This window comes from Sebastes fasciatus, chromosome 13 (genome assembly GCF_043250625.1).
Source record: "Sebastes fasciatus isolate fSebFas1 chromosome 13, fSebFas1.pri, whole genome shotgun sequence".
In the NCBI taxonomy this organism is placed as follows: domain Eukaryota; kingdom Metazoa; phylum Chordata; class Actinopteri; order Perciformes; family Sebastidae; genus Sebastes; species Sebastes fasciatus.
This window is the reverse complement of record NC_133807.1, coordinates 21656713-21671885: the sequence shown is the minus strand read 5'-3', so window position 1 is coordinate 21671885 and position 15173 is coordinate 21656713. Positions and strand designations below refer to the sequence as shown.

Sequence of the window (15173 nt, the reverse complement as noted above, 5' to 3'; positions counted from 1 at the left end):
GAGCTCAGCAAGTGAGAGAGAACATGAAATACAGAGCAGGCTGTTACAGCACTCTTGAGCCCTGAAAAGGCAAAGTCACTCTAAATAACACCCTTGTTGTTTTCCATTGAGGTTTGCTGTAGTTTCCTGTGGCAGGATGTCAGCCATGGCTATATACAGTCAGGCACCGCTCCCTCCTGCAGCAGCAGCAGCTGTCAGGTTCAGACCAATGGATCTCCATCGCCGCCATACCTTCAGGCCTCTAACGGCCCCCTCCTCCCACCGGGGCCCATCAACAGAAGCCATGCCATCTTATTGATGACAGCTGGCTATTGATCAAGTCTCCTAATCCCCACTGGCAACAGGGGAATAGAAGCGAGGGTCACCCGGTCAAACGTTCAGGATTTATTACCACGCAAGGTTTTGTAGAAAAGCCATGTGTTTGTCGATTTGTTCTCTCACACCTATATTTCTCATTTACAGTGTCTACCATTGATATATATCTTTGGTGTGTACAGCATCTGTTATAGTTTCCTTTTTCTAACTTAAAGGAACAGTGTGTAGCATTTAGGGGGATCTATTGGCAGAAATGGAATATAATATTAATAAGTATGTTTTCTTTAGTGTATAATCACCTGAAAATAAGAATCGTGTTTTCGCTACCTTAGAATGAGCCGTTTATATCTACATAGGAAGCGAGGCTTCTTCACGGAGCCGGTTGTCATGTTTCTACAGTAGCGTAGAATGGACAAACCAAACACTGTTAACTTTTCCTGTTTGGGCCGGAGACGAAAACTTTACTCGCTCTAGAGTTAACCCCCGACACAACACTCAGCCGCCGGGAAACAACTATTATATTATTTCTGCACAAACTGCAACTTCCGCTGTACATTCACTTGATACAGTGGAAACTGCTTATAGTGATCACGGTTACAGTGATCAACCACTTATATGGATCAAAAAGCTTGGGACAGAATCATTCCTATACAAATGCTGATTAAATAATTCACTTATTATATGCTTATAGTAATCAAATAGTCCGCTTATAGTGTTCATTTTGGGTCTTTTCATACATGACAACATATAGAAAAACATTTTAAAACTACATTAGACTAATAGTTGAATTTTTGTTTTGTTTTTTACTTTACTTCCTTGATACTTTGCCTCACGGACCGTCTGCTTTCCGGCTGGATAACTGTGCTACGTGCACATTGATATAGTGATGGGAAAAGGAAAGTCATTGTCTGTTTCATTACTTTGTATTCATGTAATAAATATACAAATGTCAATTAGATGGCAATCTGCATTAGAAATGATGCACAAAAAACAACAATTCGGTTCTAATAATCATCCGCTTAAAGTGATCAATGTGACCTGGACAGACATGATCATTATAAGCGGTTTACACTGTATTCTCAAAGCTAAACTAACTCTTTCTTCTGCTCCACTCGCTCACTTGTTCACTCACAAATATTCACCGCAGCTCTCTCGCTTCACCACTCACTTCCAATGTACACACACACTCTACGCACTGGCTCTGCTCCAAATGATCTACACTACTCTTACAACAACTATCACTAGATAGGGCCGTTCGCGTTTTCACGTCGACCACCATAGTTGTCTTATACACACTTGGAGAGGTTGCGATCTGCAGCCTCACTGCTAGATGTTGCCTGATCTTACACACTGGACCTTTAAAAGGAAGATAGTACCCTCTGTGGTAGAGGTAAATAAACGGCAAAATGTTACCAGCAGAAACACTTCTTCATTTTGAAAGAGCAACGACCAATGAGGAATCTCAAACACTCGACAACCAAAGGTGTAACTTCATCACTCAACAACTTCATTGCTCACTCACCCGGCTTTGCTGCGGTCTAGCCAAAAATCAGCCAGAAATGTTGTGGTCCTGGTACTCTGTGCTTACAATCCCTTGGAGAGCAGGGAAAACCTCTTCACACTAGAGAAGATGAAAAAGACGAAAAAGCAGAAATGGCTGATGAATGGTTTTTGTATCAGACTGAATTGTTTTGGAAGACATTAGAAAAGGGAGGAAAAAAAGGCAAAAACACTTTGAAAAAATCAGCCAGAGATTTTCATGGTCCTGGTACTCTGTGCTGACCCTTGAACATCATCCAGCAAGCTCCCCAAGCCCAGGCCCGGCCCTCAACCCCTCACCCTAACTCTGCTGCCCTTGGACATCCTCCAGCAAGCTCCCCATGCCCCCAAGCCCTCACCCAACATCCCTAACACTGTCTCTCCAGCCCTGGACCAGCCTCCAGCAAGCTCCACAGGCCCAGGCCTGGCCCACAAGCCCTCAACCTAACACACAGGGGGCCCAGATGGGATTAGTGTTGGTTTGCCCACACTGCCCACAGTAAACCCACACCCACAGTGGCACGGGCATGTTTGCTGGTGTATTGGGACAAAAATAAAACCACATGAACGAGAATCCACATCCCACAAACACATTAGTGTGAGAATTGTACATCTGAATGATGATATCTATAGAGGAAGCTCCTGCTGCTCACAGCCGGCGAGCAGAGGGTGCGTCTTCCTGAGCTTTGCCATCGCACTTCCTGTGCCTGCCTACCCATGTGATCATCTGTCCAACCTTGCATGAAGTCTTTCCCACAAAGGCTTTTTATCTCGTGTAGTTTTTAATTCTGCATTTATAGTCACTCTTTAAAGGCACAATCCATGATCTAAACAAAAAGACACCCCCAACACCATGAATGAAAACACAAGATATGAACGTTCTATTAAAGTGACCTGTAAGGCCTCCTATACAATACAGGGACGAACATGTGGCAAATGTTTCATGATGTAAAAGATTTGTTCCCATTGCTTGGGCAGGAAAACAGGCCTGTATTGAATCATGTTTTTATAAAGACACAAATTACATATATAATTCAAACTTTTATATATATGTGATTAGTACGACGGAGTATTAGGACCACATTGAGGAAAAATAAATAAATCTGAGATTTCGAGAATAAAGTCATAATATTACGAAAATAAAGTCATAGGTTTACGAAAAAAAGTGGTAATATGAGAATAAAGTCAGAAGTTTACGAGAAAAAGTCGTAATATTATGATAATAAAGTCATAAGTTTAAGAGAAATAAAGTCATAATATTATAAAGTAGTAATTTTACGTGTTATTTTAGCAGTTGAGCAGCGTGCCGCCTGTGTGAAAATGAGGAACGTGGAGCATCGTGTGAAATTATACTTCTTCTTCTTCATGGTTTATTTAATAGGGACCAATACAATGTACATAGACAACATAAAAACAGCTATCTGATGCAAGTATCATAGTGCTTATAGCGGAGGCTAATTTGCAACACCTGTCCCTAGATACATATGCATACTTTAGTAAAGGTTTCACAAATAACTAAATACTTCATCTTTTGGCACATAAAGCACCACATTATCATAAATATCAGGACCTTGAAAAGATTGTGCAAGAAACTGCGTTTATTCTGAAAAAAGAGCCACACAGACCTGGGGGGAATTGCCTCTTTTATGGAGGAGGAAATTACTTTATTTATTGTAATAGTTATGACTTTTCTCTTGAAATAGTATGACTTCAATGTGGCTCTAATACTCCGTCGTAGACTAGACCCCAAGTGTGTAGATTTCAGGTGGAGAAGTGACAATAGCATATACAGTAGGACAGGGTTTACATGGGTTGCATGATAAAGTTAGACATTTAAGTGAATTATTAGAGCAGAAAGCCAACATTTTGTTTACAAATATAAATAAATATAAAATAAATAAATCGGGTATTTCAGTGAGGAAATGGTTTGGCTGGTCACACCTGTCAGTATTGGCTGGATACCAGTAATGAGTAGTGAAAGGAGAAGACTTAACAAGCAGGATGCCAGACTACTCTGCCATCTTTACTGTACTTTGAGGAATTGCATTTTATTCACATTATAACACATTATATTTTAACCTTAAACATGCTGTATATTTGAACTTGTTTAAGCTTTTTGCTCTCAATCAATTACATACCCCTTTTTTGAGTAAATCACTGTGATTTCACCCCACACCCAGTCAGTACAGTTCATAACTCCCTGTCTGATCCATTGGACTTTACTGACACCTGGTGGTGATATGGCTTAGATGAGCCAGAATAAAGAACCAAATACCCATATCTACTGGAGAGATCATCTTTTCAGCTCGTTGACTTCACTTGAGAAAGTCTCTAAATTGTATGAATAGTGCAAACGTGCTGGCCATATCTATGTCTGCTAGAGTTATTCTAGAGCTTGGTGGTAGATGTCCACGTCTCCCAAAAAGAATGCCAAAGGCTTCATTTGACCAGAAAATAGTATTTAAGCCCCCGAGACCCACATTCGACCCGTTTTTGTCTTTTTTAGGGGGGTACAGGGGGACGTCTCATAGAAGTGGTATACATCATCTGAAAGCTGGCAACCTGAAGATTAATTTGAGATGCAGCTCAGCACTGTGAGTCAAGTTGTTCTAGTCATATATCAGATATAAACATGAATTCATTAATTCATTAGTTATTGAAAATAAATTGTCAAAGTGTGTAAGAACTTAAAACATAATGATCAAGTATATGATGGCCATTCCCATGCTCTATTATGTCCCATAAGTTGTTGCAGCAATGTTTGAGTTGATATCATTTGTTACAGAGATTTGGAACTAAATTGAACCATTTTACCAATCGAGAATTGATAAAAAAAAAAAGATCAATAATCCCTCCAAAATACCACATTAAGACACCAAGGCCTTGAGGAACACCATAGAAAAAGCCATGCTGTGATATTGGATCAAAAACTTTTGACATTTGGAGATCTCTGCAAGAATTGCATTTTTCGGCGATTGGATGGTGAGCACTTCTGTCTGGAAACTGCTCAGAAACCCCCTTATTGTCAATCTACCTAGGAAAGCCATCCATCCTCTGAATGCCCTAGGTCTGTAGTTTGTTCTGTAAAGTTTCATGGGGCTGTGATTATCCTAGAGGTGAACACAGGTCACTTTATACAGTGAGGTCAAATGTCCAAAAATGGCCTCACTACAATGAAATGGCTACTATGGTGACTAACATCATCATACATGAATACAATTGGCCTCATTGGATCCAAAAGAGTCTCAGCTTTACAGTGATACCCAATACATGTAATTCAAGACTGTTTAGAGACCCCAGTATCTAGTTCTAGCTCTAAAACTGAACCTGCTACAGCCTCAGAAAGACAGTAAAGTCGGTCGGGTCTCAGAGGGTTAAAGACACTTGCCTGATACCAGTGAGCCTTGCAGGACATCCTGATCTCTGGAGTAAAGTGACTGGGATGTGTAAATCAAAAAATTTGACTATTTAAATTTGACCTAAACAGCTATAAAGGCATGTGGGAGTAGCTACCCAACTGTCCCTGACAAACCAAGGCTATGAGAAATAGGACAAACAAACACCCAACTGAAACTGTGCACACTGATAAGAACTTCCTTGAGTCAGAAGAAACACAACAAGCAACAATATTACTAAAAAAAAACACCTTAAACCAGCTGCTGCCATTACAAAGCTCTGTTACCAAGAGAACAAGACGGAGACCTCTAACCTAGCTGGTAATGAGGTTATTGTCCTCTAAAACATAGCTGCTACCTCAGCAGAGCCTTCAGATATGACAGGGGTCAGCAACCTTTACTATCAAAAGAGCCAATTTAGGCAAAAAATAAAAATAAAAAAATCTGTCTGGAGCCGCAAAACATTTGAGCATTGTGATGAAAGTAACACAGTTTATAGTCTAAGTATATAGTATATAAGTCTAATACAGTGAGGGCCAAAGCGCAAATGTACGACGAAGTATTAGGGCCACATTGAGGGAAAAAACATCTCAGATTTCCAGAATAAAGTCATAATATTACGAGAATAAAGTCATTTTATTTTTTGCCTAAAATGGCTATTTTGATAGTAAAGGTTGCTGACCCCTGCTCTAGTGGATAAATCGGGGTACTGACCTCATCCTGAGCTGGTCAAATAATAGACCACTGGGTTATGGTTTTCTTTGAATGGGAACATGTATAGAGATCTGATTGATTGATTTTTCAAAACAAACAACAACAAAGTTTTATTTAGGTGGAATTAATATTTATAGTGACATTGAAAATGAAATTAAATGAGTTTTATAGTTATCTGAGAAAATGTCAAATGGAACAGATGGTACCCAAATGGCCGATTTGGAGATTCCGCCTTAACATGCCTCTACTAAAACCTCTCCAGCTTTGCTCTGTTTTACTTTATTAGCATCCGTCCGAGCACAGGTAAATGTTCAGATGTTGTGATATGGTTTTGCTAGAGGTTTTGAGTCCATGCTCCGTACGGTGGTCTGTGCAGGACTTGCACTATCCAACCTCCGGTTCCCAAGCCTGCAATCCTTATACAGACTGAGCAACTGTGGATCAACCAACTTACATCCAAAGAGAAAGAAATGTACAGCAAACACTGCATATCTTTAACAAAATCAAAAGTAAACTTAGATTAACTGGACAATATGAGGGTCTAGAAACTGAGAAAAAGATTATCTAACACTATCAAACACAAACTCCACACAGAAGGGCCCCAAGCTGGGTTTGAAACTGTGGTAAAGCAAATGAGACATTTTTTTTTTCTTAAATAATGTAATTTTGATATAAACATACACTGATAAATCCACTCCATAAAGTACATTATTTTAAGACCCACTGCGGCAGGAGAAGCTTCAGGTGCAAACCACAGTGCTCATGCCACACGTCTGTTAAAAAGCCCTTGTAATGGATGCAGGTTTAGTATCCAAGCAACAACCCACCACTGACCTCTAGGAGCCCTTCACACTGGATTACAATCACTGACCTGAAGCCTTTGACATAATAGCCTGCAGATCATGTATAAATAATGAAGAAACGACAGGCATGCAGTACATAATCAACCATAATAATTAGTTTTTCTCTTCAGGAAGCAGCCAATGAATTTCTGAAGGTATAATTACCTGATAATGAAAATCATTTAAGTGGTCACATTTTATTGAATTCCACGCAAATTAGATTTTCTTATCATCTTTCCAAGGCATTACACCAGGCAGGTGATTAACATTTAAGCTTCAAATACACACACATTAAAAAAAATGTTGTGTTTATATATCCACCAGATGGCAGAATTGAGCTTCTTCACAGGGCAGTGCATTTTAATAATGTGGTAAAACACAAGTATGCATATAATCAAACTATTATTATCTTTCCTGCAGGCTTTCTGTACTTACCCTCTCGTATGTCCAGATTTTAGGTTGCTCATGCACCATTTACTACATAACAAGTTTAACATCGCCTCGATTTACTAAGACCAAATATACCAAACTAGATTTCTTTTATCACATTAGTTTACATTCAGTTTAGTGCAGTGTGAAAACAAACTTGAATCCTCAATGCTCCAGTTTGTGAAAGATACATTGTGCAAAGTCTCAAATGTCAGAGGTTTCCATCTGCCCATGAACAAAATATGTCTTTGCAATACCTTAAATGAACTTGATGTTCATTTAGAAGGATCGATCCATAGATATATCTACCTTCATTGTCTACATATTATGAAATATCTGCAGTTGATATTCATATTGTACTCAAAGGGTAGGAAACAGCACTGGAGAAAAACCTAAACAACAATATAGAGCTACAAAGAAGAAAAGAAAAAAGGTTGAAATTCTTTGATTCAAGCTTCTTAAATGTGAATTATTTTCTGGTTTCTTTTCTCCTCTATGACAGTAAACTGAATATCTTTGACAATGAAAATAATTGTTAGTTGCAGCCCTACAACAATGGCATGCTTAAAATAGTCTGCAGTGATGTAAAGTCTGGGGAAATGTTCCTTTAAGGTAAAACTATCAACATGGTAATTTTATGTAATTGCGAAATGAGAGACTTTCTCGTGTGAAACGCCTGTAAAACACATTTCCTTCCACCCAAAGCCGCACGTTTTTACCATATTTTATCATAAAGAAAGCCTAAAACAGTGCATCGGTTAAGAGCAATAGTTTGTTGTTATAAGTTTAAACATAAAATCCTTTTGTCCTCGACTGTAGAGAAACTCTTTCACATGTTGCGGTGTATTAATAATACAGCAGTGTACAGTAGCAATACTGACTCTGCACATTCCTGTTGAATCCACGTGAGCTTCTGGAGTGCCACTCATCTGCTTGGGGATTAAATCGATTGGTGTTGACTGCACATGTAACAAAAAATAGCATTTATTTTGTAGTGACATCAAAATCTTCTGTACTTCTACAGGTTCAGTTAAAATTATTTATAAAACTTTATTTTCCTCTTTTCAACTCAACAGCTGTTTCTCTTGGAAAAACTCCAAGTGATAAACCCAAACCACAAACATGGTACATACATCGAACAGCACACAGCGCCATCTACATCATCATCATCATCATCATCATCAAAAAAAAAAAAATACATAGTCTACAGTTGAACAAAGCTGTAAAAATGATGAGAATACTGGTAATAAAGGATAATATCACAAGACTGCTCGAGATGTCAAACAACAGGAAAGAAAGCAAGGTACAAAACAAATGTTTGAGGAAGAAATGAAAAGATAGACGAGGGAATATGTTTAATACTGTAAAGTCTGTCGGACAAACACAAGAGTACATCATAAATTCTTCTGATTTCCAGTTGCTGTGTCCTTTTCCAAACTGGTGCTTCCGGTGAAAGTTTCTGCTCAGGCTGAGGAGGCATTTGTAACCTCGACAGGGTCATGCAAAGGGGTTGTACATTCAACAGGGGGAGTGCCAGAGAAACAATAATAAAATAGAATTATGATAGAGAAAATAAATTCATATATTCTTGTATACATTGATGGTTTTCTATTTGGCTTTTGCATCAGCTAAGCTAAGCGATTCATTCCTGAGGTGCAAGGCTGTTGACACGTTTTCTATTCAGCATTGTGTGTGTCAGAGGAGGGAGTGGGGGTTATAGACTCAACATTTTCTAGTAGACTTATTTATCTTTTATAAACTAATATTGACCAAAAAACAAAAGCCAGACAAACATGACACTACATCCTTGAGTTCTATATGTGGCCCAGCGGCTGTGCAAGCATTCAAAGCCTGCATCTATTTATCTACTTGCAACTTCAGCTGCTGGCGCGGTCATGTTGTCTTGACACGGGGACAAGTGGACGGAAAAGTCCGAAGGGAGCCGGATATTCAGGACCAGACATGTGACACTTCACGCCTCTAGACTTCATCAGGTGAGTTGGGGACGGTGAGGAGATCTTCTTCACACATATATAACACAAAATCACAACAACACAACCCAACGGCCGTACCTACTGGTGTGAACGTGGCGCAGAAACAACAACAGAACTGTCAGTAGAATGATGCGAGGTAGCATTGATGAGGGGAAACAGAGGGACCTGAGAGGACAAGCAGGCAGGCAGTGCTGGGTAAATGCTTAGATTTGCATGTCTGTGTACAAACAGAAGCCTTGTGAGAGCGAGGTGAGGTGCATGAAGCGCGCTCCTGGGTTTCAGCTGGTGAACAAATACATCGTACACTTGTGTACCGCGTGCTGATGTGTCAGTTGCAGAAAGCAAAGCGAGTCACTCTGCCTTTAGGTTAGTGTATATGGATTCAAAAGAACTGACTTGTAACTGCAGAGAAAATGACTCTGGTTATGTTGTTAAAGCAAAAGCAAAACTCTTCAATAAGATTATTTTTTTGTCAAAGGGCAAGTTCAATGTCACTATCAAAATACTGATAACTCATTTACAAAGCAGAAAATATCAAAATAGAAACATTCAACTGTTAAAATGACTTCATACAGTAGCATTTTTTCTTTTAAATCTGTTCAAAATCAATTGGAAATGCATGCACAATGTGAATGAGCATCACCTTTTCTTTTCCACAATACTGTAACATTGTAGGTTTTGCTTTATACCTAAACACTTATGGACACAAATAAAACTAAGAGAAGTCACCGACATGCATGCTCTCATGCTGAACAGAAAAATCACAACCATTATTAACATTTCACATTATAGCTATCTGAAAATAAAAAGAGAAATGAATGGAATTAAACCATGAGAAATGTCAATGCGAGTGGGGCAAGTTGGGAGGCAGGGTTTGTTTGGTGTTGTCGCGGGTTAAAACGGTCAAGGGTCAGGACTGTTGGCCGCCCCACTGGCTCTCTACGGGCCGCCGGAGGAGCTCCTCTACGTGCCTCGCCACGTCCATGGTGTCGTCCAGGTCGAACTCCCCGTCCGCGTCCAACATAGAGTCACTCCTGCCACGGGACACAGAGTGGAGCCAAACCACACTCAGACAAGCTGGCAGCACATCACCAAAAAACAAAAACCCAGCAGGAGCAACAAAACACTCTTTACTCTCATAAAAAAGGCACTTTCAGACAGAGCATATGTTCAAAGGAGTTGTTGACTCACATAGGTGGGTATATGCCGTAGGTGTGAGGGTGATTGATGGGTGCTGGAGAGGCGCCGTGATCCATATAGGTTGGATTCCCACTTGCTGGGTCTGGATTGGTTGTAGTAAACCTGCACGCACACACACACACACACACACGAACACACAAGATAAAAGCCTATGAGTCTATTCAGCAGTTGCCTAAGCAACTACCCTCAGCGTGTTTTCCAGGCCTCGCTGCATCATTATGGTCATTCTATGTGCTGCGGGTGAACCAACCGTGGAGACAGGCGGGGAGCGGGGCTTGCTAACTAACAAGCCTAACTCTAATGATGAGAGGAAGACAAGCTCGCTCAGGAACCCTGGCCATCCTTAATTGGCCTCCTCCAACTGTAACAGCTAACTAATAGCTGATCTGAATTCAGGGTCCAATATTTGGTGATTAACTCTAAATGTTGCCACAGAGGAAAAACTGGTGGGTGGACGGCAGGGAAGGAAGGAAAGGAGAAGAGGAGAGCAGGTATGAAAGAAGAGGAAGCTCGGTACTTACTCGGGCACCACTTGTTTAATTTGCGGTTTCACGTAGCCGTCCACTGCTTTAGCTTTAAAACAAACAAGCACAGAGAGAGAGAGAGAGAGAGAATGAAGGCTCAGTGCAGTCGTCATACAGCAATCAATACATCCACAGTTCACTGGAGATGATTCGAAGCTGTGATGTTCAATTTAGAAAGTGAAACAGTGCAAACAGGAGGTTGCTTACAGAGTGGAGGGGTGTAATATTTGGAGAAAACCTCATCCTTGGGTCTGTCGGGGTAGAGGAACAGGAGGTGATTGAGATCACTGATGCGGTCAGCCAGAGAGCGAATGGAGAAGTCTTTGGTTGTGTAGGGCATGAGGTTCCACACCATTCTCTCACCTGGACAAACACAGAAAGCACCCACATCAGTCTTTCTCCACAACATTTTAATTTCAGTATTTTTACAGTTGTTTTTACTTGAATAATCTAAAAACTACATCATTATCAATCAGTCAATCAATCAATCAAACTATATCTGTATAGCATCTTTCATACAGGTTACAGCAGTTCAAAGTGCCTCACAGATGACTGACCAAAAATAAGACAGAACAAGTGTGGACCGTGAAAACAACGGAACATACAAAACAAATTCAGCAATTTAAGAATTTGATCATTTGAGATCAATGCATGCGAAAAAATTAAATAATAAATACAATAATAAATAAATAAATGTAATAAAATAGAATTAAATGCTATAATAACAGTAATAGTAGTAAAACAGTGTTAAATAAAAACTAGATTCATAAAATAACAACAAAATAGAAATATACAACCTAAATACAATAAAATAAGTAATTAATAAAATAAAAAAATAGAATACAATTTTACAACTTAAATACAATAAAATAAGTGATTAATGAAATAACAATAAAATAGAATAAAATTATAAAAATGAAATACAATAAAATAAGTGGTTAATAAAATAAAATACAATATTACAATTTATATACAATAAAATAAGTGATTGATAAATAATAAAATAGAATAAAGTTATGCAACTTAAATACAATAAAATAATAAAATGGAATACAATTGTACAACTTAAATGCAATAAAATAAGTGATTAATAAAATAATAATAAAATAGGATAAAATTATACAAATTAAATACAATAAGATGAGTGAATAAAATAATAACCATTCTTAATCAAAGGCCTGGCTGAATAGGTAGGTTTTAAGCTTACGTTTGAATCAGAAGTTGGATATGATGCAATCTCACATTTGGGGTTGTAACTGTCATCGTCACAGATGGCTGCCATGCTTCAAGAAGGAAGGTCTTACCTTATATGAGCCTGTCTGAGGTTTGGTTTCATTTCAGCATGCCTCTACTGTCAGAGAACTGAAACCATCGGTGAGCTCAGTGCACGATTAGCAACACAAGGACGCCGGGCGCGGCTCCAACCACCCAGTTGGATGAGTGATGATGCAGGGGCACGATCAAGGCCTTCAGCATTTGTTGTGGCTGGTTAGCAGCTGGTACATCCATAAGGGTTAGCTGTAATTAAATCCCCTAAACCTAATATCTAACCCTTTTACCAGTACTACCTGTGCTGTGACAGTAACACACATTTACATGTCATACCTGCTTTGTTAGGATTTTCTGCCACCCATGCGATTGTGATTCCTCCAATCTCAGAGTCACTAAAGCGCAGAAGGAAAGTACCGTTGGGTTTGGACATCAGCATGTCCTGAGCCTGCTGCTTGTTCACAAAGCCCAATATGGCTCTAAAAAAGAGAGAGAGATATATAAAGAAAAAGAAAGACACTAAATCTGTCATACACATCACCTTTTTCCAATATTTGAATCCTAGTTTACTGGCGAGAGCAGGTCCAGCTCCCCAGGTTGCCATGGAAAACATGAACCCCTGCCTGAGTTGTAAAGACTGCCAAAATTTGGACAGGAAAACATTTATTTCTCAGAACATGCAGTCCAGCTGCAAAATTGAAAAAAGAGATTTATTTTTCTCTTCTGCCACATTTTGCAGCCAACGATTGAAAACTCAGCAATTTCCTTACCCGTCGTTCCAGTGTGGTTTGAGATGCTTTTTTGTGAGTTCCATCACGCCATCGAACCACTGCCAAAATGTGAAGTTCCTCCCCGGCAAGCTTTCCTGTAAGCAAAAGGATTTGGGGAAAAAAGAGTTTTTAAAGAGGACCTATTATGCTTTTGTGTTTTTCCCCCTTCCTTTAGTGTAGTTTTTTGTGCATGTAAAAGGTCTGTAAAGTTACAAAGCCCAAAGTCCACGCCAAAGGGAGTTACTTTCCCCCACAGAAACACTGCTCCTGAACTGCCTGAAACGCCTCGCTTGAAGTTTCCGTAACGTGGGGATGTCACCAAGTAACGCATTTGCATAATACCTGCCTAGCGGCTAGTTTGACACGCTCTCAAAGAAAAGTTAGTTAGAGCGGAGATGGAGCGAAGCCCGAAGAGTGTGGTTCGGTTGACCAATCACTACAGAGTGGGACAGCTGACCAATCAGAGGAGACTGGGCTTTTTGGGAAGATGGGGGAAGGAGCTCAAACAGAGCGTTTCAGACAGAGGGTGAAAAGACGTGCTGCAGCACAACCAGTATGAGAAAAATATTTTTTAAAAATGAAAATTAAAGCCAAATACAAATATGCACCTGAAAATGAGCATAATGGGTCCTCTTTTAAAAAAAAGCACACAGTATACTGTACATCTTTTAAAAAGGTTTTCACATTCCCTCAGGTTTATCCAGTCCATAAATACAGAGAACAACATGTCCTCATCATCCCAGTTGTGTTTATGACTTAACCAAGTGTGCAGCTGTATGTGTACATGTGAAACTGTGTGTGCCTTTACACACCACACGTCTGCGAAGCGGCTAAAACGTGATGTTCCTGTAATCTAATGAGACTGATGGTGTGTGTGGTGATTGTGAGTGCGTTGTCTGCCATCGCCAGCTGTGTTGAGCCAGAAAATGAGGCCTCCAGCCTTTCACTGTGTGGACAAACAACAGGCCCATTAAGATGAAGACCTGGCCACCAACGAGGCGCTCTCACTCAAGTCCACTACAGAACAGGGCTGTAGGAGCTCTGCAAATGGAGCATGAAATATTTCTATGTATGAATAACCAATAGTAAATGGCTCCATGGAGAACAAGCATGCGGCTGAAACGGCTAACTGAAACTGGCCTGAGGGCATTTTAAACATGCAAACCCTCTGTCAGCATGATAGAAATCCATACATTAGAGCTGATAACAGATAATTAGTATGCTCTTTATATACGGTGCTGGAGAGGGAGAGACTGGCGCTGACCCTGTTAAACTGTGACCAGGTCATCGTCATGTTGCGGTAGTCGTCAGGGTTGTTGCTGGAGCTGCTGAAGGCCTTTTGAGCCAGGAAGACCAGGTTCTCCTCCGACAGGCCTCGGTTACTCTGCACCTCCGCCTTGTACTTCATGTTGATGGCATCACACAGCTGAGGCCAAAGCACCTTGTCTGGCACGAGGAAAGGCACCCGTCCCTGTGGACGCAGCGGAGACAGCAGAGGATTTGCATGAGCTGTATCGACGCTTGCAAGGTGGCGGCAGAGTGCAAAACATGGTCATAGATGAAATGTGCAAATGGGAGCATTTAAACAAGAGCACACGCAGCTATTTCCAGAGGGGTAGTGTTTTTATATTGCATCATTGTTTCTGCGAGGATTATCATGAATGGATTCAAGTGAATAGACAAAACATACAGTACACAGAAATGAACCTTCTCGTTAACTTCACCTTGTACGAGGTTATTCATATGCATTCATATTTATATGACGGGCAGCAACAACTGATTCTTTTTTAATAACTGTTTATTCTACTAAATAGTTTTTTTTATTAATTGATTAATGGTTTAGTCCAGTGGTTCCCAACAGTGGAGGTGCACTTTGTCTGCTCTGATGTTGTCAAAATTAGATTTGCACATGTATAACTAAAATCATAATAACACACTTACTGGATTATTTATACAAAAGAAGTCTGTATATAAAACTGTTTAAAAAGATGTGTTTTTTTGCTACTTAGTAGACTACATTCTGTTTAAACTCTGTATTTCTGCACAGTTGCAGATAAAGTTCAGATAATATTTTTAGTATTATACTATTTGTAGATTTAGTGGTGGCTGCGTAGGATTGTTTCCGACTCCTGTGATCCAATAAACATTTCCAATAACTCCAGAGTGTTGTAAAGTCCAAAAG

The 15173-nt window shown here is 39.8% G+C and overlaps 1 pseudogene; it reads right to left on the bottom strand.

Annotated features, from left to right (window-relative positions):
* LOC141781550 (uncharacterized) overlaps positions 1-15173 on the bottom strand; it is a 156568-nt pseudogene that overhangs the window by 79421 nt on the left and 61974 nt on the right.